The sequence below is a fragment of the Struthio camelus genome, chromosome 5 (assembly GCF_040807025.1).
Source record: "Struthio camelus isolate bStrCam1 chromosome 5, bStrCam1.hap1, whole genome shotgun sequence".
Lineage (NCBI taxonomy): Eukaryota > Metazoa > Chordata > Aves > Struthioniformes > Struthionidae > Struthio > Struthio camelus.
Genome location: NC_090946.1, coordinates 14,944,756 through 14,969,376, shown reverse-complemented (window position 1 = coordinate 14,969,376; position 24,621 = coordinate 14,944,756). Strand labels below are relative to the sequence as shown.

Genomic DNA, 24,621 nt, shown 5'->3' with positions numbered 1-24,621 from the left:
CCCATCATTTCTAGAAATTAGTCATGAAAATAACCATTTCAGTTAAGTGTCCTTTCAAAATATTAATGTATTTAAAAAATAAATCATATACATCTGACCCTTTAACCTGCTTTGAATTTTTTTTTTTTTGAAGGAGAGCTGCCTGTTCCTTATTCTTTTCTGGTTTTATTTAGCCTGACTCAAACACACTGTAACAGCTGCAGATGCTTCTCCTCCTCCCTTTTTGTACCTCTGCTCAAGCCAATCAAAACTTACCACGATTTTTTCCATTGTTACAAACAAAATACTGCTAGGTTGGAATTCAGGCTTAAGTCAAGAAAACAGACAGCACACTGTAGCCTAAGCCCTGATACAAAGGTCCAAAAAACATGTAGCTACGTCTACTAGGCATAAAAGCCTCCTTAGGGCACTATTTGCAACTTTAGAATATTTACGTTATAAAGACCAAGGTTTAACTTTTTAGGTTCCCATGCTGCTCCGCAGAACTTAGGATTTCAAGGTATAAATGCAGAACAGTCAACTCCGCATTAGGCCCTACGTGTTCTTTATCTGTTCAAAGATACAAGGCCTCAGCTCTGAGAAATCCGAAGCCACAAGAAACACTACATGCAGGATCCTTCCATTTAATCAGGCATGTAAAAAGTCACTTGTCATCGTGAATGTCTCCCTGAAGTATATAATACAAAACATAACGTCTAAAAGATGGAAAAATTACCATGTATATCTTAAAAATTACCAGGCCACCACACACAAGCTATGTGTAATGTATTATAGAGTGCTTTGCATAAAACCAGGTACTAATTCCTGAAACAATTACTCTTGGAAATGCTATCGAGTATGAAGCTTCTCCATGTTTCTACAAATTTCATAAGCTTTATACAGATAAACTGATATGGTAAGATAACAAGATGATCAAATAATAAGAAAAAAAGTTAGACAAAGTCATCACTACCACCTCACAAAAAGCAACTCACCTCCTTTAAATGGGTCTCTAGGTCACCTCTTACCTCAGAACTAATTTTAGTCACTTGCTTCCCATACGTTGCTTGTCCTATCTGATACATTTTTCTACTCTTTGCTATTTCTTTTGGAAGAGGGCAAGCCTTGCCACTTCGCACTAATAGGAATCTAAACATCCACTGGAAAGAGACATATTATTTGATCGTAGCTTTCACATCCGCAACTACTTTTCCTGCAAAGAAAGCAAGTTAATAAACGCAGAGGAAAACTGAAGAGGGATTTTACTCACATGGCCCAGAAGAGCTAAGACCTTGATGAAAGACTTAATTCTATGACTACCACTTACAAACCAGCTGACCAATTTAGTTTGAAGTTATCTTCGTGGTACTTTTAACATCTATTTACAGAATAGCATTTACGTACTGGGCTTACATCTATCAGTAATCAAACTAAGTTTACCAAACAAGTCTCCTCAACTATTTTGCTTTGATGACCAAAGGTTAACAAATTTCTTGGAAAAGCAGTGACCATTGCATGCAGTTTCTCTGAAAACACTGCCACGTATCACCCCAAGCTAGCTTTCATGCTGTCAGAGCCTTCAAAGAGACATCTCTGGCACCCAAACTGCCAGAGGCAGTTTCAGCATAGGCTGCTGAAAGATGGTAGGCACGTTTACAGTAGTATGTGATTCAATGCTGCAAGCTGGAAAACATCGCATCTTCAAGTATGATGGCACCTTCTCTTCTGGGTTCAGAAGAGCCTGGAAGCCTTTACCTCATGCAGATACAAGGTACCACAAAAACAGCAATGAGAAACGTCTTGTCCTAGAAGTAATGTCCTCTGCCTCCTGCCAAATTCCTATTAGCAAGCTTAACCTCTAACTTGGGGGCAAAGGCAAGGCAACCTAACCTTAAATTTCTCGCTTCTTTCTTAAAATCCACTCACAACTGTAAAATTCAGATGGGCAAACAGAGATACAGACAGGTAAGGAAAAAGTGATAGTAATCATTTTACAGTTGCATTGTTTAGGGATGTTTTCCACATGGGAAGTGGAGAGGGATAACACTTTGAAAGTACATTCAATCCAATTTTAGTCAGGAAACAGACCATGCCCTAACACTTAGAGCCATATTAAGCTCGCCATTTAAAGCTAGACATCTTGAACTTGGAAGGTCTTGGGAAACCAAGCAATTGGCTCAATGCCTTTGAAATAAAACTGCTTCAGAATAGGCAAAGAAAAGGGGGGGGGGGGAACTTCCACTTCTATCAACAAATAGAGAAGTTACCGTCTGAATGTTCCAAGAAGCAATACATGAGAGCTCTTGAGTGTTTTGCCTATTAAGTTCTCTCTTAACAGATTCCAACTCTGAGAATTCTTACAAGTTGAAAACCTTAAAGGTTTCATCCAGTATTTTCTCGTCCACACAATCCTTCTAAGGAATAATACCAATTAAATCTCTCTCTCTTCAGGAGATGACCTTGCTACAGCTTTTGGAAGGAAATAGACATTCAGAAACCTTATTTCTTTTTTCTCCTAACAGGCTGTTAGTATCTTCATTTGTCAGCATATTTTGGCATCTTGGAATACATCACTAAATTCCAAGAGTCTGAGGTCAGACCTAGTGAAATCTGAGCCAGTATTAAAAACAGTAGAACACTTCTGCTGTCTGTGTAGAAGACGGCGATCATATATTTCTTCTTGCCTGTTTTGTAAGCTTTTGTTACTACAGAAATTTGCATTTTCTACTTTCCTAGAAAGCTAAAACTAGGCATGAATAACAGTTTTAGTTTATATAAGTAAGCGAATAATTGTCTACGCTCAAATCCATTGTTTTCACACCAGAACTAAACTAAAAGCAAGATAATTCAAGACTGAGAAGGTGCCCATGACTCTTCATGGATTATGCCAAATTTCTCTTTAGATTTCTGTTATTGATGCTCCTCTGTCAGTCCAAACTTTCAGTGCAACCTACACAAAGTATACAAATGATGCCGCTCCATGGCGGCGGACTTTGCCTAGACAATCTACTGGCAACATAGTTACATGTTCTGAAGCACAAAGCCAGTGCCAACATCCAAAAATAACTTGCTAGTATGATAGCTTACTTCCACTTTGACATCAACCACAGTTTAATGGTACCTAATGCTCTATAAGCCATCCCAGAAGTGGATGTAAATCTAAGGATAAGCAAAGGTTGAAGACTTGCACAGTGAGGGTCGCCAAAACAAAAAGTATCAAAAGTATTATATCAAGCAGCAGGATCTCTTCTTATACAAACGTAAAGGGTTAGAGGTGAACAAAAACTTTCTGTAAGTGTAACTTCACACGCAACATTCATTAAGTATGTCTTCACCTGCCTGAATTCCACAGGGGATTTGAAGTGTATCAGTCTGACACCCTCCCAGATGTTTAGTGCAAAAGTAGTAGCTACCAAACTTATTTCAAAGGTCGGGGGGGGGGGGAGGGGGAAAGGGGGAACCCAACCTGCAGATGGATTTACAACTGCAGAGACTGTTGGCAAGATTGCAAAAAACCCACATATCCTTTTAGTAAAGGGACAGCTTGAAGTCCTGCAAGCAGTGAGAAGAAAACAAGTATCACATATACAACAGAATAGAAGGCCTTCCTTACAGGGAGCATCTTTTCCTTTCATTGTATTTTTATACTCCCATGTACCAGGCATACCACTTCAGCAGAAGAGAAACAAAGTTAAAACAAGTGACAGAACACCTTTGAAGAGGTGGAAAGAATTACAAAGTTTAGTATTTCAATACTGGCTTCAGAACAAAAATCATCAATATAGAAAAGGAATGCAAAATTCTGAATCAAGTCATGCAAAGGTTTTCGCTCCCTCAATACTGTTTAGAATTTTGGGGTCATCTAAGTACAACACAAAACACTGACTCCACTGGTCAGTACTTGTAAAAACATCCCATTTACAGCTAGGTCTGTACCTACAGAAAAACAAAACTCCCACTTCATCATTAGCTGTGCTCATGTTGTATATGAATACAAAAACTTTCTCAAAAGCACAGTTTTAAATAATCCTATCAACAGAGATTCTTCCTGTAACTCAATGCAAGAGATTTTATCATAGATCTGCTTCAAAAAAAGCATAAGCTTAGTGGATCAAGAAAACCTGTGCATAAACAGTACAATGGCTTTGAATGAAGAGTGTAACTCGGAAGTCAAATTAGTAGCAGTCAAACATTCAATAAAAGTAAACTTCTGGTGACTGACAAAAACATACTATTACGATTTTGCAGTAAGATTGCCACTTCTGTTTTTTTGTTTCCCCCCCCCCCCCCCCAACACTACTCCAGTAACTTTGCCCTTGCTGAAAGCACCAGTGCATCAGTACACAAGGGGTGGGTGGGTGTGCGTAAACAGTATAGTTCCTACCAAATTAAGAGAGCCTGTATTATCAGTAATAAAACTAATGTGATTTCAGTAGCATTTTCACAGTTTGCTAAAAACGTAATAGTTCTCTCACTACAGTATATGCTGTACAGCAATGTCCAGCATCGACTCAGTAATTCGAGGTCTCACCTGCTCTTAGGCAAGTGCTGCTTCACTTCTATCTGATATAATTTACCCTTTAGCACAACAGCAGAATTTTCATTTTTTTAAGTAAAGTAGCTAACCAAACATGCTTAAGGATGCAAAAAAACAAAAAAGTTTATTCACATGCATCTGGTGCTACTTTGACACATATGTGAACAAAATTAAAACCAAAGTTGAAGTAAAACCATTCAATTTAACAGAAATCCAAACAAAGATCAAAGCTGTCGGCAGTTTCATATATTCACATACAACTTTCAAAAAAGTCACTATACCTCCCGAAGGAGATTGAAGTTTTGATCTCTAGAATCTTCAGAAAACAGTACAAAATATACAGCTCAAGCATTTAAACAGATGCCCAGAAAACCACCTGTTTGCTGGATATTCTACTAGGTAATACCACTTTCTAGCAACGTATACTAGATTTTTTGCAAAGACACTAGAACCTCAGAAAGAGTCGATGGCTTATTCACAAGTCATGTGATATTCTGCAAGTAGCTGACTTCTGAACTTACTATAAAGATTAACCAGACATTGTTATCCTCTCAAGAATTCCTATTTCAAAAGACCTTCCTCACATATTAACCTTTAGTCATATCTAATCATGCTGTTCGGTATATAAGAAGATAGGCAGATACTTGCTGCTCTCAAGTCTTACCAAGAACTCACCTACTTTACAGTGATTAACCATATTCTAATAAGGCTACTGACACACAAAATCATTTAGAGAAGCCTGAGATAAATGAAATCAGGGCACTCCTATGCAGCAAACGTGCGTGGATGAGAACTGAAATTCATTCAACAATGCTTCTCTGGTGAATCTAATGGCTACGGTATGAACATAGAACAAAATGATCACTCTCCTTCAAAACTTGAACCAACCATCATTTAATCTAGATGAAAACCAAATTAAACTGACAGATTCTCTCATGTCACTCTAGTTGCAATGGAAATTGGCTAAAACATAATAATCAGTTTCAGTTCCCTAAAATTTGCATTTGATTCATATGTGAGAGTTGACACTCAGAGGGTCCTCAAGGTCAAATTAGTAGTCCACGCTCAAAGTTGCTTAAGCAAAGTGTTGAAAGAGACAGGAGCCTCCCCTTCCTCCCATCATTCAACATTTACATTTTAAGTTCTCATTTTTGGTTATTCCTAACCCTTGGCTGCGATCCTTCCCCATGCTCATAACTAAGTTCCCCTACAGCTGACAGCAGTGGTCCCCTAGAATTCAAGTTACTCATGTCTAAAAATGAGCAAGTGTTGTGATTCAAGCCAAGCTGAAGAACAGAATAAATGTATTCCCCCAGGTACAGCAACTGGGGGACCTACTGCAAACCTCACCCACAGCAGGCAGCCTGATGTCAGAACAGCTAAGCAGCTTGCAGTGACTCGCTGTCCCAAAGCCATAGGCACATGCTGTCAGCTTGTGCCCTGTCCTCAGCAGTTTTCTAGGATCATGTGTGTGTGCATATTAGCTACGTGCCGCAGGGATTTCCTTTGGAATCTTTGCCCCATTTCTTTATCCCTCTCCCAAGTGAGAAACTGGGGAGACAGGTATATTGGGAAAAGGAAGAGATTAAAACAGAAAACCTGCACCCCCACACAAACATCCCACAGACAGACAAGCAGAAGGAGTGAATGCAACATTCGCATACCTGAAGAGCTCCTTCTTCCTCAAAAGAGCACTTAAGATGTACTTGTCTCGCAGAAATAGTCTCCCCTTAGGCTCACTCACTGCAGATGGGATCTTGAACTTCAGGCTAAGACAGTAAAAGGCAGACTCAGTCCAATGCTATTAACTGCTAATATCCATTAAACTACAGCAACGGGAAACAGTCTACTGTAGCTCTGAAATAGAAAGTCAAGAGAAAACAGTCTGAGCTTCGATTCACACCCAGCTTTCAACTGTTGAGATGGACTGGATCAGAGACTGGAACGGTTTAAGAAAAACTGAGAAAACAGTCATAAAGAACAGTTCTGAAACAGTATTTGCCATTACAACGGATGAATTTACTACCCGGATTGGTCTGCCCTCATTTAACAGGTCAGAGACAGTAAAAATGGGGTAGAAAAAGGTTCGTCTACTGCCCTCTTAGCCATCAGTAGTTTGAGCCCTTGGAAATAACTAGGTAGTGCGGTAAGCAAAGTGATCTTACAAGCTAGACATCACAGCTGGTTTCAGCTTGCAGTTTAAGACATTTAAACACAAGTCTCTGCCAGCAGGCTTTAAGTTTCCATACAGGAAACACAGATCCCATCCAGATTTCTTGCTGGGGGGATGTTCACACAATAGACTGCTTTCACTGGCACCTTGGGCAGGAAGACCAGGATAGCAAGCGACCTCCCCACCACCTGATCAGACTGGAGACACCCAGTGTAGAAAGGACTGGCTATAGCAGACGATTAATTCACGGCTTAACACTAAACAATATTAACCTGTAAAACACTGATATGCTCCTCGACTGCAATCAAAAAAAAGAAACTTTTACAATTGTCATATCACTTACCAATTTTCTTTTTAAACATAGAGTAGGACATACTGTACTCTTTCTAGATTATTTAGAACATTATTCTAGTCTGTATTGAAATACATGTTATACTGTACAGATCCATGCAAGAGCCACCTCTTCTGACCTTCTAGAAATTCAGAATAATCCTGCTGAGTAAGACACAAGCACGCAGAACTAAAGCACTGCACAGCTATTGTACTATGCAGGAAAAAAAAAAGGCTCTGGCCTCTGGGCTTTTTTAATGCTGTTATAGTAAGACACATCTGGGACACTGAGATTCTAGTAATTTTACCCGTTTTCTCTCCCTTCGCACTAATTAGCTTCTATATATGCTGATGCAGTAAAGCAGAATTACAGTATTTACCTTTGCTGTGGTAACACTTCTAGAATGGCAACACTTTTACCAGACATGTCAGATGCCCGTCTTCCTGGGCCTAAAACACTAACTACAATGTTTGGTGACCAAACAGAAGGCATCGTTCAATGACTATTTACTGTACGAGCATGCCAGGTTCGAAGACTGAAGAACCAGGCCCAAACATTTTACCAACACTTAAACAGACCATTCGAAATGCAGTTAATCCATACAGGGGAGAGAGGGCTGCCTTTCAACCATTTAGATCTTGTTTTCCTTAACATCTGGAGTTTGGGGCTAGGATACAGCATGCCGCAGCACAAAGGCGACGGGTTTTGAAGTATAAAGAAAACGAGCAGAGGTCTGCATGCCATTTTTCCATATTTATTTTAAAACGAGCTTCCACCTGAGTTGCCTTTTACCCCAAGTTTTCCAAAGACATGCCGCTGCGGTCGCGGGATCTGGCATGCCAATCACCTCGGCGGAGGCGAGCGGCCTTCCTGCCAGGAGCACAGCTACCTGCCGAGGGCTCCAGAGAAATAAAGAAAAATGTAAAAAAAAAAAAAAACCCTCCAAAGAACAAACAAACAACAAAAAAAAACACTAAAACACACACACGTGCTTTGGTCTGCCTCCTTTCTCCCCGATTCCGCCCCCCCCCGCAAAACCCGGGGAGAAGGGGGCCCTGCCTCAGTTTGGGGTGAGGAAGCACCTGCCCTCAGAAAGGCGCTTCAATCCCCCCCACCCCGGCGCCGCCCTCTCCACCGGCGCGCGCGCCACACTCGCTGCCCGCGCGGGGGCGCGCGCCCGCCCGCCGCCACGTGACCGCCGCCGAGAAGTAGGGGAAAGGTCGCGCCGCCGCAGCGCGCCGCCCGGGACAACAAAAGGCCGCTGCGACCGCGGCCCCGCCCGCGCCCCCCCCCTCCCCCCCGGGGCGCTCCGGGTGCGGCACCTGCGGGGCAGCGGCTCCCGCAGGGAGGGGCTCCAAACCGTGAAAAGAGGAAGGGGGGGGGAAAGACCCTCAGCCTTGCAACATGCCTTTCTATTACAGCTTTCAGTCATAAAAAGTTTTGGGTTTTTTTTTTTTTTTTTTTTACACACCAAGAATAATGTTTTCTGTCAGAAAGAAGCTCATGAATCAAGGGCGTAACAGTCCAAAAAAAGAAAAAAAAAAAAAAGCCTTCAGAACAGCCAGTTGGCAAATCAAGCCGCCGGATTTGACATCTGCTACAACACAGCCCTGTATCTGTGTAATCACGTAAAGTGACATTGCCTCAGCTCATGGAGACCCACGTCATACTCACCTACAATGTCATCCGTAATACTGTAAGTTGAGAATTCATTTACATCGACCTGATCGCCACAGGGAGGGAGCCTACTGATCACCACCGAGGACTGCAATACTTCCTCCTTCTCCCCCCCCCCCCCACCCCGCAGCATCAGTAAACCTTATTTTCTGGCCATTCACCGTGATCAGAAAGCACATGACCATCCGATTAGAATAAAATAGCCTGCAGATCTGGAAATTCAAGAGGCCACTCAGGAAAACATAACTGAGTTAGAGAAGAGGTGTGAAGGCATTAGGCAGATCTTCCCCATTCTCAATGCTGCACCCTTACAAACGTGATAAGGAAGCGAGTAGTTCTCTACATCGTAATCTCCTCTAGATTGCAGGGTTTCAAAGGGATTGTCCTGCAAATGCTGGTAGCTTGCCAGATAAAAAGAAAGAATGAACTATTTGTCTTGACCCTACTTTACACTTTTCCCTTCCCAAAGGCGTCCTTCCCGCTGCAGAACCGCGTTGGACTGGGTTATAAATGACTGAAGCAATATTTCGGGTCGATTTTCCTATCTAAGCCCGAAAACGTAACTCAGAGCATGAAAGCTGCGTGAAAACGAGGCAAGAACATCCCGAATACCGCAAAAATCTTAACAACCTACCTTCTGCAACAAGTCTGATTAGTATTCTCACCCAGTAAACCAGCCTTCCCACGGCAGCGTCACGAACAAAATACGGACAGGAAAAGTTCTAAATATTTCGAAAGCAGTTTACAGTAATTGCGGTTTTTATAAGCGTCACAACCGCCAATCCTATAAGCAAATGGACCAGTCACCGAAAAAAAAAAAACCCTAAAAAAAAAATCCCAAACACCTAAGTATTTAATTCACAAAACTCTCATGCACACACGCTTTAAGAACCCCTCCCGATATTAAGCCGCCTGCGCGTTTCTAGAGACCTCACACTCACCCTGCTGATGCCTCAAAGCAGCTCCACTAACCTGCAAACCGCAGGCCACCGGTTTTCTTCCGGACTTGCTTATAGGGCGTTAAAGACTCAGTGAATCACCCCTCACAGCACTGCACCACCTCCCCACCCCGGCCCCAACGCCTCCCCGACCTGCGGTAACAAATCCCTCATGCCGAAGCCAGGACAAAACGCGAAGCAGGATGCCAAGGACAGACCTCGCCTTTGCGCTGCTTTCCCCAAGCGCACTTGCACCCTTAACCCGCAGCTTCGCGCTCACCCTCTCCTTCTCCCCCCCCCCACCCACCCCAAACGATCATTCAATAAAAAGAGCCCAACGGCTCCCCCCAATTCCCCGATCGCAACCCGCCCCCCCCCCAGCCCGGCCCCCAGCGCGGGGAGGCGGCGCGCTGCCCCCCCCCCCCCCCCGGGGGCACCGGCCTCCGCTCTCCCCGCCCCGCGCCGCGCCAACGGCGCAGGGGAGGCGGTTGGCGCCGCTCACCGGCTCCGGCGCGCGACGAGGCGGCGGCGCGAGCAGGAGCCGAGTGCAGCAACCAGCCACTGCCCGCGCCCACCCTGCGCGAGAGCCGCACTTGCCGCCCGCGCCCCCATTGGCTGCCGGCGGGGAGGGGGCGGGGCCGGGGGAGAGGGCGGGGGTGGTGGTGGTTGTGGGTGTGGAGGAGGGAGGGGGGAGAGAGGCGGGGGCGGGGCGGAGGCGGGAAGGGAGGCGGGCGCCGATAGGCTGGGGAGCGGGAGGGAGGCCGCGCGATTGGCGGGAAGCGCAGGGAGGGGGCGGAGCTAAGGAGAGGCCTGGCGAAGACGTGGAGGGGAGGCCGGAGGGGGGGCGCGGGCGGGTGTGGCGCCGGGTGGCGGGCGTCGGTCATGGCGGAGCGCAGCACCTCTGGGCTCACCGACCCTCCCTCCCCCGGTCCGGGGGAAGGGGCGGCTGTTCCTGGGGAAGGGAGCCTGCAGGGGCTGCGAGGAGAGGCCGCCGGGAGGCGTACAGTTGTGAGGGAAAAGGTGTGCCTTGGGGAAACGCTCCGCGTGGAGGACCTGTTTCAGGTGCAGCCGAGGTGCCAAGATGGCCTCCCCGGGGCAGGGCCCTGCAGCCTGCCCTCCCCCGGCGGATACAGCTATTTTTTTTTTTTTTACTTTAAAGACCTCAGAGCTGACTCTCTCTCTCTCATGGTCTTGTATTTCAGTATAACAGCAGGAGGGCTGCTCCTTCTCAGGGAGGTCACGGCCTATCCGGCTGCAATGCTGTAAAGATGAAGTCTCTTACTTAAACTGTTACGAGTTGGGATTCACAGTTTTGCCTTTGTGGGCAGATCCACCCAGCCACATGCTCCTGCCTGCTGCAACTTCCAGGATGTGGCTGAAGACTCCAAAGGCAGTGCATGCACAAACATATGACCAAATCCAGAAGCACGGGCGCTACGGATGGAGCCTTTCCCTTAGAAAAGCCACCGCTGGTCAGAAATCACCCTTCTAATGTTCCTTGCCTAATGGAGCAATTACAAGATGTTGTTCTTTCAGAAGGAAGCCTAAAGCCCAGAAGAAAGCAAGGGGGGGGAGGGAGGGAGGAAAAAAGAAGAAGGATTTAGAATGACTAATATTAGCACAGAAAGAACAAAAAAAAGATTAAATCATGCAAACCTAGTTAACGCCCCCAGATTCAGCAGCCTCCATCTTTATATATTTTTAGCCCTAAATGGTATGAATGTAATTTGGACAGTCAGAGGAAGGACTGCAAATCTTGGAAGAACGCAGTTAATAACCTATGACCCCTTGGTCTGCATGTGTTCCACGAGTAGTTTAAAAAGAAAAAGTCATCTGCATGTTTTTCATTATGCACAAGACATCCTAAAAGGTCTTGCTAGGTTTTTTACCTGTTAGGTGCTTTTAACCTTTGAAATATTAAGAAAACAAACAAAAGCTGGTCTTCTCTCCTCCTACCAGGACTTTCCTTCATGTCTTAGTCCCCCATCAACATTCTCAGCTCCACAGTAATCAGGAGGGAATCAGTCAGCTGGAAGCAGACGTTGGTGCTGTTTATTTTGTTCTCCAAATAATTGTGCAAGCTGTCATGAATTAGGGAGCATCAAGATAGAGTGCTTATTTTATCATGACTCTCAGCCCCCTGCAGCTAGACTTGGTAAAGACATGAAAACTGTTGCGTTGTATGAGTTGGCCATGCTTGTAACTAAGCCAAACCCGGCTTGGCTTTATTTAGCTGGCAGATGTAAACCTGCTACTACAGACGATCTGCCACTGATTCCCAGTCGTGCTGCCGTTGACACCTAGGCCAGGCTCTGTTCACGCACTAATCAATCTACCTGGAGCATAAGTTAGATACTTGCTGGAGTAAGACTGTAAATAGGGTCCCTCTTTAACTGTAGCCACATGCACTGCTAAAGTGCTCTCTCTATCTTCTCTGCTAACCATATTGTCTTTTCAGCTAAGGCCATAAGGTGATTTTGCCTCTCATGGCTGGGACTGGAGTCATCTGCAAGCCTGCAGTATGGCCTGAGCTTCTACAGATGCCTTTTACTGCCCAGTAAAGATATTTCTTTTTTTTTTTTTCCCCAGTGACTGTCATACATCTGATTTCTAAAGACTGGTGAGTACCATCAGGAAAGACCCTATATGCCTAGCTCTGTAAGGCTGTGGCTGACCCCCTAGGAATTCATTCTGATCCTTGCAATCCAAAGAAATCAAAATAATCAATGAAAGGCCACATTTATCTGTGCCTAGGCAGACTGCAATAATTCTAGCTTGCTTCAATGTATATGTAGCCGTTGAATCAACCACATCTGGTCAGCTTCTCCCAGTCCTTCAAGACTTCTTGGCGTCTGTACGAGCAACATGTGTTCTTTGTAGCAGCTTTTCTTATCTAGTACACCTTTCTTTTGTTGTTTTTACTTGTGTCTATTTTTTGACAGATTGTAACAATGTCAAAGCGCTAAACTTTTAAGTCTGGCTCTAATTAAGAAACCTAACTATCCCCCAAGTGATTTTGTGGTGTTCTGTTTTGTTTTTGGTTTTGTTTGTTTGTTTGAATTAATTCAGTTTCTCATGTAACTCGAGTCAATCAGTTGTAATATAGATGAGCATTTCTCTTTGATGTCTTGAAACTGAATTATTCTGTTTATTGAAACTGGATTATTCAAGGCCTTCAGAGTACAAAATTATTGGGTGCAGTCTCAGTTGCTTGAGCAGATGTTTTCCCAGTTTACTGGCTAGTCAGAATACCACGGCCATTTCATTTGAAACAGAACCAAGACCATTCGTTTTTTCTCCATCTTGTTATGTTCATCTATCTGAAAATGAAGGAATCCATTTCATAGTTAGGATGTAACTACTAGTAACTCAGTGCCCCACTGCAACTTACCCAACCCAGAGTGGCGAAACAAATTGGTAGTAACTGAAGAAGCGCTCCAAAATTGCGGAGAAAAGCATTGGATAGAGAAAATGGGGAGAAAAGTGAGGCAGGCAGGGCAATGCCCTCAACGGCACGGGCGCAGCCCTACGACACCAGAGCGTGGCGAGCAGGGCAGGTCCGGTGAGGGTAACCAGGAGAACCAGATCACAAGGTGAGGCCATGGCCGCTTCAGGTGAGTCTGAAGCCAAGCCGGAAAGTCAAGGCAGCGAGTCAGGGTCATGGTCTAGATCAACAGGGACCGTGGCCGAGCAGGGGCACGCTGCACGGCTACTGCAGTGTCACTCGGGGGAAAAAGGATGAGAGCTGCAGCATAAAAACTACTCCCGAGCAAAGTGGCAAGCCCTGCTGAGACTCCTTGGCAAAGCCTCTTCCAGCTGCTTTCTTCAAGGCCAGACATCTGGACCATGTTGGAGGGGTTGGGGGGGTTGCCCTCAGGGCCCTGACACTGCACGCGCCCTCACCCCCCCCCCCACACACACCCATGCACACTCACAGAATGGCCACAATTGCCTTTCTGTGAGACGATGAGGGAGATGTGTTACCCCGCACAAAATACGGTATCCAAAGGGATGCAGGATTTTACGTCATGAATCAAACTTGATGCAGTTGCAACACTGCATACTACACCTTACTGACTATGGGAAGTCCCTGAGTGATTTCACATACCACTAATGGTGTCTACGCCTTGTGACATACTCCTCTTCTTATGTGTTTCAGACCACTCCTGTCTCCCAAGCCCTTAGTGCTCTGCGAGTTGATCATCTCAGCCCTTGTCATTAACACTGGTGAGTAACGCCAAACTCTGCCAGCTCAGTAGTGCCGTAGGAAAGGGAGACTTGGATCTGGCTTGATCTTTCTTCATTCTTAAATATGTTCTCAAGAGGATACAGTAGAAACTCAACCAATAGTTAAGCAGAGAAAGGTGAGTTATCATGTTTTGCCCTGCCCCCCTTTTTTTTTTTTTTTGTAACCAGCTAAAATGGCCACTACTAACTTGGCTTGACTATCTTGTCAACAGGGCTATCGGCCCATCCTGTGGCAATCAGACCTAGGAGAGGACCTATGATGTGCATCTGTGACTGCCCCAGGGGAAGAGGTTTTGGAGAGAATAAATATACCCCTCTGCTCTTAAACAATACCCCTTTAAAATCTGATTATTCACTTTTAGTGCATTAATTTTTCCGGAGTGAGGTGAGCACGTTGCAGGTTTTGCTTAGAGTTTATAGGTCAAAACAAAACAAATGTACCTTTCCAGTGCCCTAGGCCCATGTTTCAGGCCATCAAACTAGCTGGGCTTTACAGCCTCCTTGAGAAGTGAACACTTGTAGATGCCACTTAACGAGTAAGGAATATGTTATCATATTACAAATGACACAATGACAACTTTTCAGGGGGTGAAAACTCACCTGACTTCCCCAGATCGGATCCAAGGCTTCTTCATGGCGAGGGTTCTGAGCCAGTATCTGGACTTATTATTTTGAGCATCTCGGATAATGTTACCTATTGTAACATTACCTGCGGAGGGACCACCTGAACCCAGTGGGCACAAAACACTAATCAACGTCCACTTCGCAGCCTGCATGAAACATTAAAACGCTACAGACCTTAACGTGTGGGTGTAATATGCTGCTGACCAAAACATCCATAAACTTAGCAGGTAGCTACATTTTTTCAGGAAGGGTTAAATTTATAATCAAGTAACTGTGGGTGTGGGACTTTTTAAAAGCGCCTGAGAGGATTTGGCAGAAGAATCCAGAAGAAATTAAGTGACATCTGCATAGTCAAAACACCATGTTCCAATTAATTCACTATCTCCTGATCTGTTTTCAGTATACATTGAAGAGCAAAATGAACAGTACAGCCAGTTGATGGCATACAGGTGTGACAGCCCTTCTGGGCAAGCCTGTGGGGGTTCCTCTACTCAGAAAAATGAGTCAAGAGCCTATCTGGTAGGAGCATTCACAACAAGTGACACATCTGAAAGTCTGCCTCTTGCCACTTGGTGATTACACATTGAGACAATCAGGTTCTTGTGCCTTTCCAAAGCTTAAAATGAATGTTTAAGACCTTCCCCTGCCACCACACACACATTTTTAAACCTTCTGTTTTTTCATTTCTCCGCCTCTGTTGTTTTTCCTTTGTGCTGTGTATTTATGACCTTTGGCTTTGTCCTTCGCAGTCACACTGGGTGAGGAATATGGATCTCCTGACACTATCCCGGATGCTAGAAGATGGACCATGTCCCAGGCATGAAGGGCAATACTTCAGCCTCACACCATGTACCTAAGGATATATTGACAAATGGAGCCTGGCCAAGCTTTGAAAGGAAAATATGCAGTGGGAGGTTTCCTAAGGTAACGGAACAAGTGAAAAATACAACCTGCAAAGGACCCTGCAAAGTAGCAAAAGCTGCAGGAAACGTTGCAACCAGAGAACTGTAACGTCCACTTGTAAAACATTTCAAATAATCCACCTTCAGCAGAAAATCTGTCACTCAAAGACTCGTATTTACTCACAAACTGATAGTATAGTTTGGTTTCAGAAGCTAGGTAAAATTAGAAGGGTTTGTACTGCAGTTTTTTTTTTTTTTTTGTTCGTGGGGCAATAGCTATGGTGCGTGCTAGTTCGTACGGCGAACTAGTAGAAGAAAGCAGAACCATTTAGGCGTTTGTCACCCACGTAGGTCTGGAAGGACAATGGCATTAGCAATTTGTGAATATTTGTTTGATTTCTAATGCACCAGTTACGTGCCTTACAGTAATTCGCAGCCTGTGTTCAGAGACTGTGGAAGATTGATCTCCTGTTTACAGTCAAAGCCTAAGACGAGGAAAGCCTGAGTTCAATTCCTTGCTGCACTGCAGACTTTAGGGACAAGGCATATCAGCCTACATCCTTGAGGGTATTCGTAACTCAAGCTAAGCAGAACCCATGGGAAGGCCATGCAAAAAACAATTTGTGCAGGTGTAGGTGGGGAGGAGAGACTTTTATTTCACTTGATTTTGTCATCTGAGAGAGTATGAAAAATGCACAAAATAAGACTGCTTGCCTCCAGCTGAATGGATAGAAAGATTCTCCTTCTACTTCCTTCATAGCTTTTGTCTCAATGAAACAAAATCCCAAAGGATTGCAACACCCACTAGGACTGCTGTCTGTTATGTAGTGATGCTGCATTAGTGTAGTCTGTTCCCTCCAAATGGTGGCAGATCACCCATAGCTGAACATCCACACTTCATTATGGCATTTTCCTTATTAATTACCAGGCTCACTCAGATATGCCTTGCTCAGTGATGAGTACAGCTGGGTGAGGACATACTCTGCTGTTCTGCATGCTGCGTTGTCATTTTCTTGCTTTACATTTCAGAATACCTCCTGGCAACCACAGGAAATCTGGATCAAACCAAAACTGCCCATCAAGCTTCTCCTGGCATCTATTACTAATGCCAGTCCATTTCCAAATTGAGCCAAAGAAAGTATTTAGTATTAAACACCATAATCACAGCAATCTAAGATTCACAGTGCTGCTATTTACACACTGTTCCCTGACCACTGATTCAAGAAAGAAAAGGATATTCTAACTATGCAAAGTCCTGAAAGAGAGCTCCTTTTCCTTATAAAGTTCATGCCAAAGTAAAAACTATCTGTCCTGTAGTTGCTGCTCTCTTACTCCACCAATAGATTTCCATAAACAGGCTGCGAAAAAACTACATTCCATAGACTCAATTTCAAAGGTGTAATGCATAAAGAAGAGATTTTTAAGGCCCTGTAGCTAGATTTGCAATGTGTACAAGTCTCATCTTCAGTAAAAGCTGAGTGCACACATACAATTACAACCTACCTTTGTACCTTTTCTGTTGAATTTCCTTATCTTTCTATATCTGCAGCCATAATAAAAGGCAATTTATTTGCAAGGTGTTTCCCTTAACTTCTGTAGCACCACCAACTCAAGTGAAGCAGAGTGCTGAATGGGTAAGAAGGGGGAAAAACTTGCAAAAAGTGGAGCAGGGCAAGAGAAGGCTAGTGCCAGGCAACAAGTGTGGCCAGCGATGGCAGGGTATTGCACAGCCGAGCTGTGTGCTTTTAGTTTTCAAGGCAAGCACCGCTGAGAGTCCCAGAAGGGAGAGGCCTGCGATGACTGGAAGCAGACAGATGGAAACTCTGGCTAAACTAAGCACAGGGGCGGTTTGCACTGGAAGAAAAGCAGCTTCATATCTCGCTGCATAGCCTTGCTACACATCTAGGTTGCTGCCACAGCTCCCCGCCTGCAGCAGTGGCACGCAGGCTGCTGCTGAGGGAGCTACGCTTGGGTCCTTGCTGTGGCAGCAAATACCACGACTGCTCTTGGGACTTGTGGGGCTAGCCCTTGTAAAAATGTGTTTCAGTGCCTCACTGCCTGCGTGGTTCCTGTGGCAGTCACTTGTGTTCCCTTTCTTCCCCTCCAGCTCCTGTTGTGCCCCTTGCGTGTGCTGATCCTGATGACACTTTAGAGTTTTGCATCCTTACCGGGACGAGAGGGGACGTGTGCATTTAAAAGGTGGGCAAACATCTCCAGAAGCTCTCAAGGACCCCTAACAAGATGGGGGGAGGGGGAGAATGCAGCCCAGCTGTCAAAGCAGTGACACGCGCTCACAAACGTCAGTACCCTTGATGCATACGTGCACTGACGCTGAGATTTCATATATACTCTGTGTACAAATGGACCCCCCCCCCCCCCAGTGCAGGCACAGACATCTGTCCTCTGCACCAAACTGCAAGATCAGGATCTCAGTTAATGCTCATAAATGTTTTAAAGTAGAAACCCAAATCTTTCATTCATCCGTCATGCAATAACTGATGCCAAGTAAGTTTTGGGGCAGGGGGGGCAACGTTTTACCACTGGTGCCTTACCAGAGAGGAAAATTGTGTAAAGGCTGAAGAATTACCAGTTCAGAAGTTAATTTGGGAGCTAGTTAATTCTATAGCCCTCTGTTCTGCTCTTAATATTTATTCTCCTCCTTGTGTGAGGAAGCCCCTTCCAGAAAGAACAATTTGTCCTACTGTTCTTTCTTCCTCACTTAATTGGAAAAATGCATTACCTTTATATTTTTATAATTCAACATTTCCTGAACACCTTGGTCTATGTATTCAATATAAGCAAAGCAAGGCTGGAAAAAGTGGCTTATATTTGGAGCAGAAAGCAGTGAAGTTTGTGGTGCTCTTCACCCAGATATAGGCAGGTGAAAGAGTGGCTTTTTGGATAAATAGTTCTATAATTTTTTTTGATTTCTGGACAAACTGAAGTATTTAGTCACGTTTAACTGTCTCATTGTGTTTATCAAACCACCCTAGTGAGTAATAAAAAACAATTACAGCCAGAAAGCAAAACGTTTTCCTGACCTATTTACCAACATTAACTCCAGCCCCGCTCAAGATGGGCAACAGAAGGTAAAACAAGCAGTGCCCAAGTACTTCTGTGCTGTTTGGCTGACTTTTGTAAGTGACGTAAGCATCCAGTGGACTTTGTCCATATTTGTGACTGAATAGTTAGTTTGGTGTAATTCTGCCCAGTTTTGTGGTCGCGCACCAAGCACAAATTCTACCCGTACCTATCTAAAACACACGTCCAAACCACAGAAAGAACGGAGAGCTGATAAGGAAAGGTGACTGTGAGCACAAGTCATCAATGTGTTTCGCAAAGTTGGTTTGCACTGCCTATAGAAAAAATAATAGACATGACTTTGTAGGCGGTTTACTGATCCGTAGGTCTGTAGCAGGTCAGCTTCCTAGGTAAGCCAGAACTGTCAGGTTGCTTCTTACAGTACTGTGAGCCAGGGAACTGCTGTTGCAAAACCCCATGTTCTGCATCCTGGAGCCTTTGCACACATCGCCTGGAAGAATTAGTCTTATTTGCATTCGTGCCAGGGAAGCTAATGGGTTTCAGAACCGCACAAATCACCTGCTGGAGAACTAGAATATCACCACACGTAAATATGTTCTTGCAGCTTAATGAGGGAATGGAAATATCAAAGGAAGAATTGGCTAAGTTTAGCAAGTCATCAGTAGGTGGAATTATTAAAAGCACGGAGCGTAAAGAAATCTCAGTGCGCTCTCGTGTGACGATATGTTGAATTGGAGAAGGGACTCAGATGGCACCTCTCCTCCAAAAACAATACCCTTCAGAACGGTTTAAAATGATGAATAGCGGAGAAAAGCAATATTCCCAAACATCACAGAATGCAGAGGATTACTGCTGTCTACCACCGAAGTCTATGAAAATAGCAGAACAGCATTTCTCAAGATACCTTAATACAGGCCTAATGTTTGTAGCAAAGCGTTGACGACTCTGCCGCTCGTTTTAGGTGGCTTTTCTACAAAGCTAATGGATTTGAATCAGGAGCTTTATGCAGACAGATTTTGTTGTTAGATACAAACACCTGAAAATGACTTTGTAGAAAGAAAACATGTAAGACGATTACATTCCCTAGTATAGTATCATTTTTAAAAGGGGCCATAATAATGGGTCCATAATAAATGTCCTTATTTTCATGAATCTCAAGTTTGAGGTCAGCTAATTGGAAGGCATTGCAGCCCTTTGAAAAGTGAGCCAGGTATTTCACTGTCGCATGTTAGGTTTTTAGCGTGTAAATATCAGCTGTGTGTGTTATATTGAATAAGTATTTTGGGCAGCTTGTTCAGAACCACAGGAAAAAAAGATTTCCTTCAGTAAGAAATGGGACTTACTGCCCTCGTGTGGCTATTGCTAAAAAAAACCCTTGGAAGTCTTCTGTGTCAGGATTTAATCCAACGTAACTGCTAAGAACAGACATTCACAAAGCACAGACTGCTCATAGTGAAACTTTCTGATCTTGCCTTTGAAGCAGCTGTGACTTGTCAAAAGCCAGGCTTTGGCCTAGATTACCCAGCGATCTTATGTAGTTTGGCAATTTCTGTGCTCTTCTGAATCTGGGGAATCTTTAGTTCTTCTGTTTGGAGATGGAAGGCAAATTACGGGTTCTCTTTTAATCTTACGAGTTCTGCAACTGATCTCTTGTTATTTGTTTGTCACTTGCTCGTGAGCATGGGGCTACCTGCATTAAGCTCAATGTTCTTAAAAAAGCAGCCTGAAATTTGTTAAAATAGTTTCTGATCTCTGCATTTGCAAAATTAGCTTAGTGCAGAGCTAAATGGGAGCTCTGCTCCCACCCATGTTCAGTGGTCACTTCTATTAGGTTCCTTTGAAAATTTAAGGCTTTTTTTTTTTTTCTTGTTTTTGGTACAAAGTTAGAAACAAGCAAACAAACTCCCACACATTGCAGGCACCCCACAGATGTCTGCACTTATCTTCTCCCTCATGAGATTCAAGCAGGATGTGACTTTCAAAGAGAAAAGTGCACAGTTCTGCCAGGCTTCCTGTGAACGTATCCAAATACATGAGTATCCATGCAAACGCAATTATACTTTTGGGGGATTAGCTAACGTCCGTCACCCCCCTTCATCGTCAGCCTTTATGGTGAGGCTCCTGGGGCAATCATCACTATTTTTCAGCAGCTATGCTAATAACACAGCGCAGACAAGCTTGCACAGTCTCTGTGCTTTGGCAGGGCACTTACCTCCATAATCCTTCTCCAGTACCCGGTGTGGTTACACTGATAATGCTATTAGCTCTGGGACCTCACGACTGACTTTCCAGCATGGTAATTGCAGCCTCCGAGGGAATATGCCACTCCATGATGTAATGAGATACCAACATTGCATGGGCAGCTATTACCCAGGGAGGTTCCCCTTGCCTGGAGTTACATATGTAGGAGGTTGCTGTCTTCCATGCTCCGTGCCTGAACCAGGCATGTTAAGGAGTGCATACCGCATGTGCGGGTAGCAGACAGCTCTCTATGTGGCACGCATAAGGCAGGTATATGCAACAGGTAAACGTCAAGGATATGGCAGGATAACCTGATTTACTGGGAAAATTTAGGAGAGTTTCCCATTCCTTCCCCTCCTTCCCAGCCAATGTTTTGCTTGCTGCAGTCAAGAGACCTTTGAGTCTGCCTTTAAAAGCAAATAGTGGGGACAAATAGGTGGAAGGAGTCTTCTCGACCAGTCTGTCCTTTCGAAAGGAAGGCAGTCACAAAAGCGCTGAGCACCCTTGGCCAAAATGGACTCTTGAGCTGGATGAGGCACATGCTTTGAGGTTTAGTAACATATTTATCTCTCCCTGTGTAAATAGTGGTGCTAGTACCCTGTCACCTACTCCGGTGTTTACACTCCGTCCTGCTGACAGACAGGGCGAATGAGTGTGCCATAATCGCATCTTTTCCAGCAGGATCTCACGAATAACAACAACTGATAAGATGGAGGTGGTTTGATGCCTGTTCAAGCTGTTTGCATAAGTCAAAAGAAGGAGAAAACGAAGCAGCATGCTCTCCCTGAGAGCCAGAAAGTGTCACCGATAACCACTGTACTGTGCAGCTAGCCCCATTTCTTCCAATGCAGAGTGAAGCGTTACGTTCTGTGAGTCAGAGCTACAAAGCAGGACCTCTGGCTATAATCTTTGCTCTATATATATCGCTAATGGAACAGTGAAATATTTAATATGAAAAGGAAGTGACACTGAACATTAACTTTGAAAGAAAACATTTCACCTTATTGAAGCGAGAAAGTTGCGATGACGCATTTTAGTTTCATTAAACCTCGTTAAAAGGACAGGGTTTTCCCAAGAAATGTCTCTGCCTTGATAGTCTCCTTTGAAATCCAACCTTGCTTTCACTTATTTCTCTCAGCTACAGCCTGAACCTGGCACCACCTGGGAGCCTGGGGTGAACTTTCTGCATGAGACATTATCAGCTCTCCTGCTCTCTGCTCTACTGTCTGCTGCTGCCAGACTTTCTCTTGCCCCAGTGCACTAGCCAGTCCAGCAACCATTGCAGGAGGAGGTAGGTTTTAATAAAGCCTCCCCGCTCTGTTCTCACCTGGCCGCCATGCTACCTGCTGTGTATCATTCATTATACGCCATTTTCAGCTGACCCATAATCTGTGGGGCTCTTAGGGGAAGTTTAAGCTAAGCAATAGGCTATAGCTGGGAATGGCAGGTTTGCAGTGGATTAGCAATGTGCTGTTGCAAGCTCTGGCCTCTCGGCTCTTTTTTTTCCAAGCACAGGTCCTGAAGATGATGAGCCAGCTGGTTGTGCCACGTGAAAGACACAGCTTCCTGGTGAAAAAGTCCAGTAGCTATAACAAGATTTACCCCCATGCTGCAGAGTGCTAAGTTAGACTGTGTTGAACTCCTAGAGTTCATTGACTTCAGCGTCTAAGGTAGGTCATTCGAAGCCTGTCCAGGTACTTCTAGGTTACAATCCATAGTGTACATGCAGCCTAAAGAAGCTACGGTATTTGGTTAAAATTCCTAGTTGTAGTTGTTACTGCACCTGCATTCTGGTTACATTTGAATGAACACAGCACTGCCTGACTTTTGAGGCAGCACTGTACCATTTATGATGATGGATTCTGATCAAGAGCAAGGGCAAAGTCAGCTGCAGATCCTTCCTCTTCCCACACTACAGAGGGTTCAGCTCTGTGAGATCCTGAGTCTCTGGCTGCAGTCCAGCAGAGCACTTAGGCCACTTAAACGTGCCGTCAGCGACAGTGCTCACGTGCTTAAAGATGAACCTACAATTTGATGGTTGCCGAACAGGGCGTAAAGTCCTTAGCACAGCGTGTAATTCGTAACACCCAGAGGCTTGTATGGGCCCGCACCAAGCTCGTATAGGTCCACTTTAGGCCCTGTGGGCTTGAACATGCCTATGTCAGGCTCTGCGGGCTCATGCGGGCCTCCACGGGCTCAGACGGGCCTGCACCGAGCTCGTATGGGCCCATGACAAGGTCTATGGGCTCATACAGGCCCGTGCTGGGCTCTCTGAGCTCGTGTGGGCCTGCATGGGGCTATACAGGTTTCTACAGGCCCACACGGAACTTGTAAGGGCCCGCGCCAAGTGCTACGGGCTCATACAGGCCTGTGCCAAGATCTATGGGCTTATATGAACTGGCACCGGGCTCTACAGGCTTGTAAAGGCCCATGCCGACCTTGTAAGGGCCTATGCTGGGCCCTAAGGGCTCATATGGGCTTGCTCCAAGATTGGAGGAGCCTGTGCCGGGCTCTATGGGCTTCTATGGGCCTGAACAGGGCGCTACGGACTCGTACAGGCCCGTGCTGGGACCTATGGGCTTATATGCACCCGTACCAAGCTCGTATGGGCCCGTGCTGCGCTCTATGGGCTCATACAGGCCTGCACCAAAGGGCACGCCAAGGCTCCCCGCTCTGCTATAACAGCACGCCAAGGCTCCCCGCTCTGCTATAACAGCACGCCAAGGCTCCCCGCTCTGCTATAACAGCACTCGGAGCCTACCCAGCCTCCTAAAATGACATTCAGAGGCTGCCTGGCCACATACGTAGGCACGTAGAGAATGCCCAGCCTCCTAGAACAACACTCAGATGCTCCCTGGCCTCCCAGAACAAAACTCAGATGCTCCCCCATACCCAAGAACAACACTCAGAGGCTGCCCAGCTGCACATGAAGGCATGTGGAGGCTGCCCGGCCTCCTAGAATGACACTCGGAGGCTGCCCGGCCGCACGTGAAGGCACACCGAAGCTGCCTGGCTGCACGCAAAGGCGTGCACAGGCTGCCCAGCCCCCTAGCACGACGCTCAGAGGCTGCCCGTTCTCCTACAATGACACTCAGAGGCTCCCCGGTCTCCTAGAACGACATGTGGAGGCTGCCCGGCCATAACGAAACGTACGCAGAGGATCCCCGGCTATACGACAAGACACACGGAGGCTCCTCGGCTGCACCCAAAGGTACATGGAGGCTCCTCAGCTTCCTAAAACGAAAACTGGGGGCTCCCTTGTCTCCTAGAAGGGCACTCGGAGGTTGCCCAGCTGCAAGGAAAGGCAAGAGGAGGCTGCCTGGCTTCCTATAAGCTGCCCATGACTCTCCCACCCCCCACCGGTTACACAGCTGCTCTTTCCACCCCAGTCACATTCCCCACCCACACCAGCCCCCCACACCAGGTGAGGTATCCGCTTTGCCAGAACAGGTGTCAGGAAGGGGCACGAGGGGCCCACACAGCCAGTTCAGGGCAAGGGGGCAGCTTGCTGGCTGGGGTGGGGTGGGGCTGGGGTACATGCGCCCCTCCTGCAGGGTCAGGGCCTCCAGCCCACAGCCCGAGGTAGGCAACTGGGGGGGATGAGCGGGAGGGAAACAGTAAGGTGATGGGGGGGCAGGTGCGTGTGCCACAGCCTGCTGTATGGTTTATCCTGTGGCGGCTCTAACACCGTTTGCTGCAGAATCATTCTTATGTCATGAAGCCGAATAAAGTCTTCTTCCGCTTCCCGTTTTTCCCTTGCAGTAGCACTCAGCATCTAGGAAAAGTCAATCCATCTGCAGTTGTAAAAAGTCATCCAACCCTTCTACAATTTGCGAGAAGCCCTCGCTATTGTGCCTTTCAGCTGCAGTTGTTATGGTTCCTAAAAGCTTGTCTAGAAGCTGACTATGGTAAGCAGTCCCCTCTGGAAG

The 24,621-nt window shown here is 45.5% G+C and overlaps 1 protein-coding gene and 1 long non-coding RNA gene across 15 annotated transcripts in view; one reads left to right on the top strand and one right to left on the bottom strand.

Annotated features, from left to right (window-relative positions):
* CPT1A (carnitine palmitoyltransferase 1A) overlaps positions 1 to 10,271 on the bottom strand; it is a 44,870-nt gene extending 34,599 nt beyond the window's left edge. The window contains exons 1-2 of one of the 14 annotated variants that reach the window (XM_068944572.1): positions 10,138 to 10,271; positions 6,181 to 6,285 (exon numbers count right to left, since the gene is read on the bottom strand). The gene's annotated coding sequence lies outside the window, so the exon portion shown is untranslated. Of the gene's footprint in view, positions 1 to 6,180; positions 6,374 to 8,694; positions 10,020 to 10,137 lie in introns of those variants that run through there. The other 13 variants (XM_068944571.1, XM_009668445.2, XM_009668459.2 and 10 more) reach the window with 13 other exon arrangements.
* A 734-nt stretch (positions 10,272 to 11,005) lies between these two features.
* On the top strand, positions 11,006 to 13,834 carry LOC138067419 (uncharacterized). The gene is made up of 3 exons (XR_011141279.1): positions 11,006 to 11,107; positions 12,225 to 12,255; positions 13,795 to 13,834. It is a non-coding gene; the product is annotated as an uncharacterized lncRNA (long non-coding RNA).
* Positions 13,835 to 24,621: the final 10,787 nt, after the last annotated feature.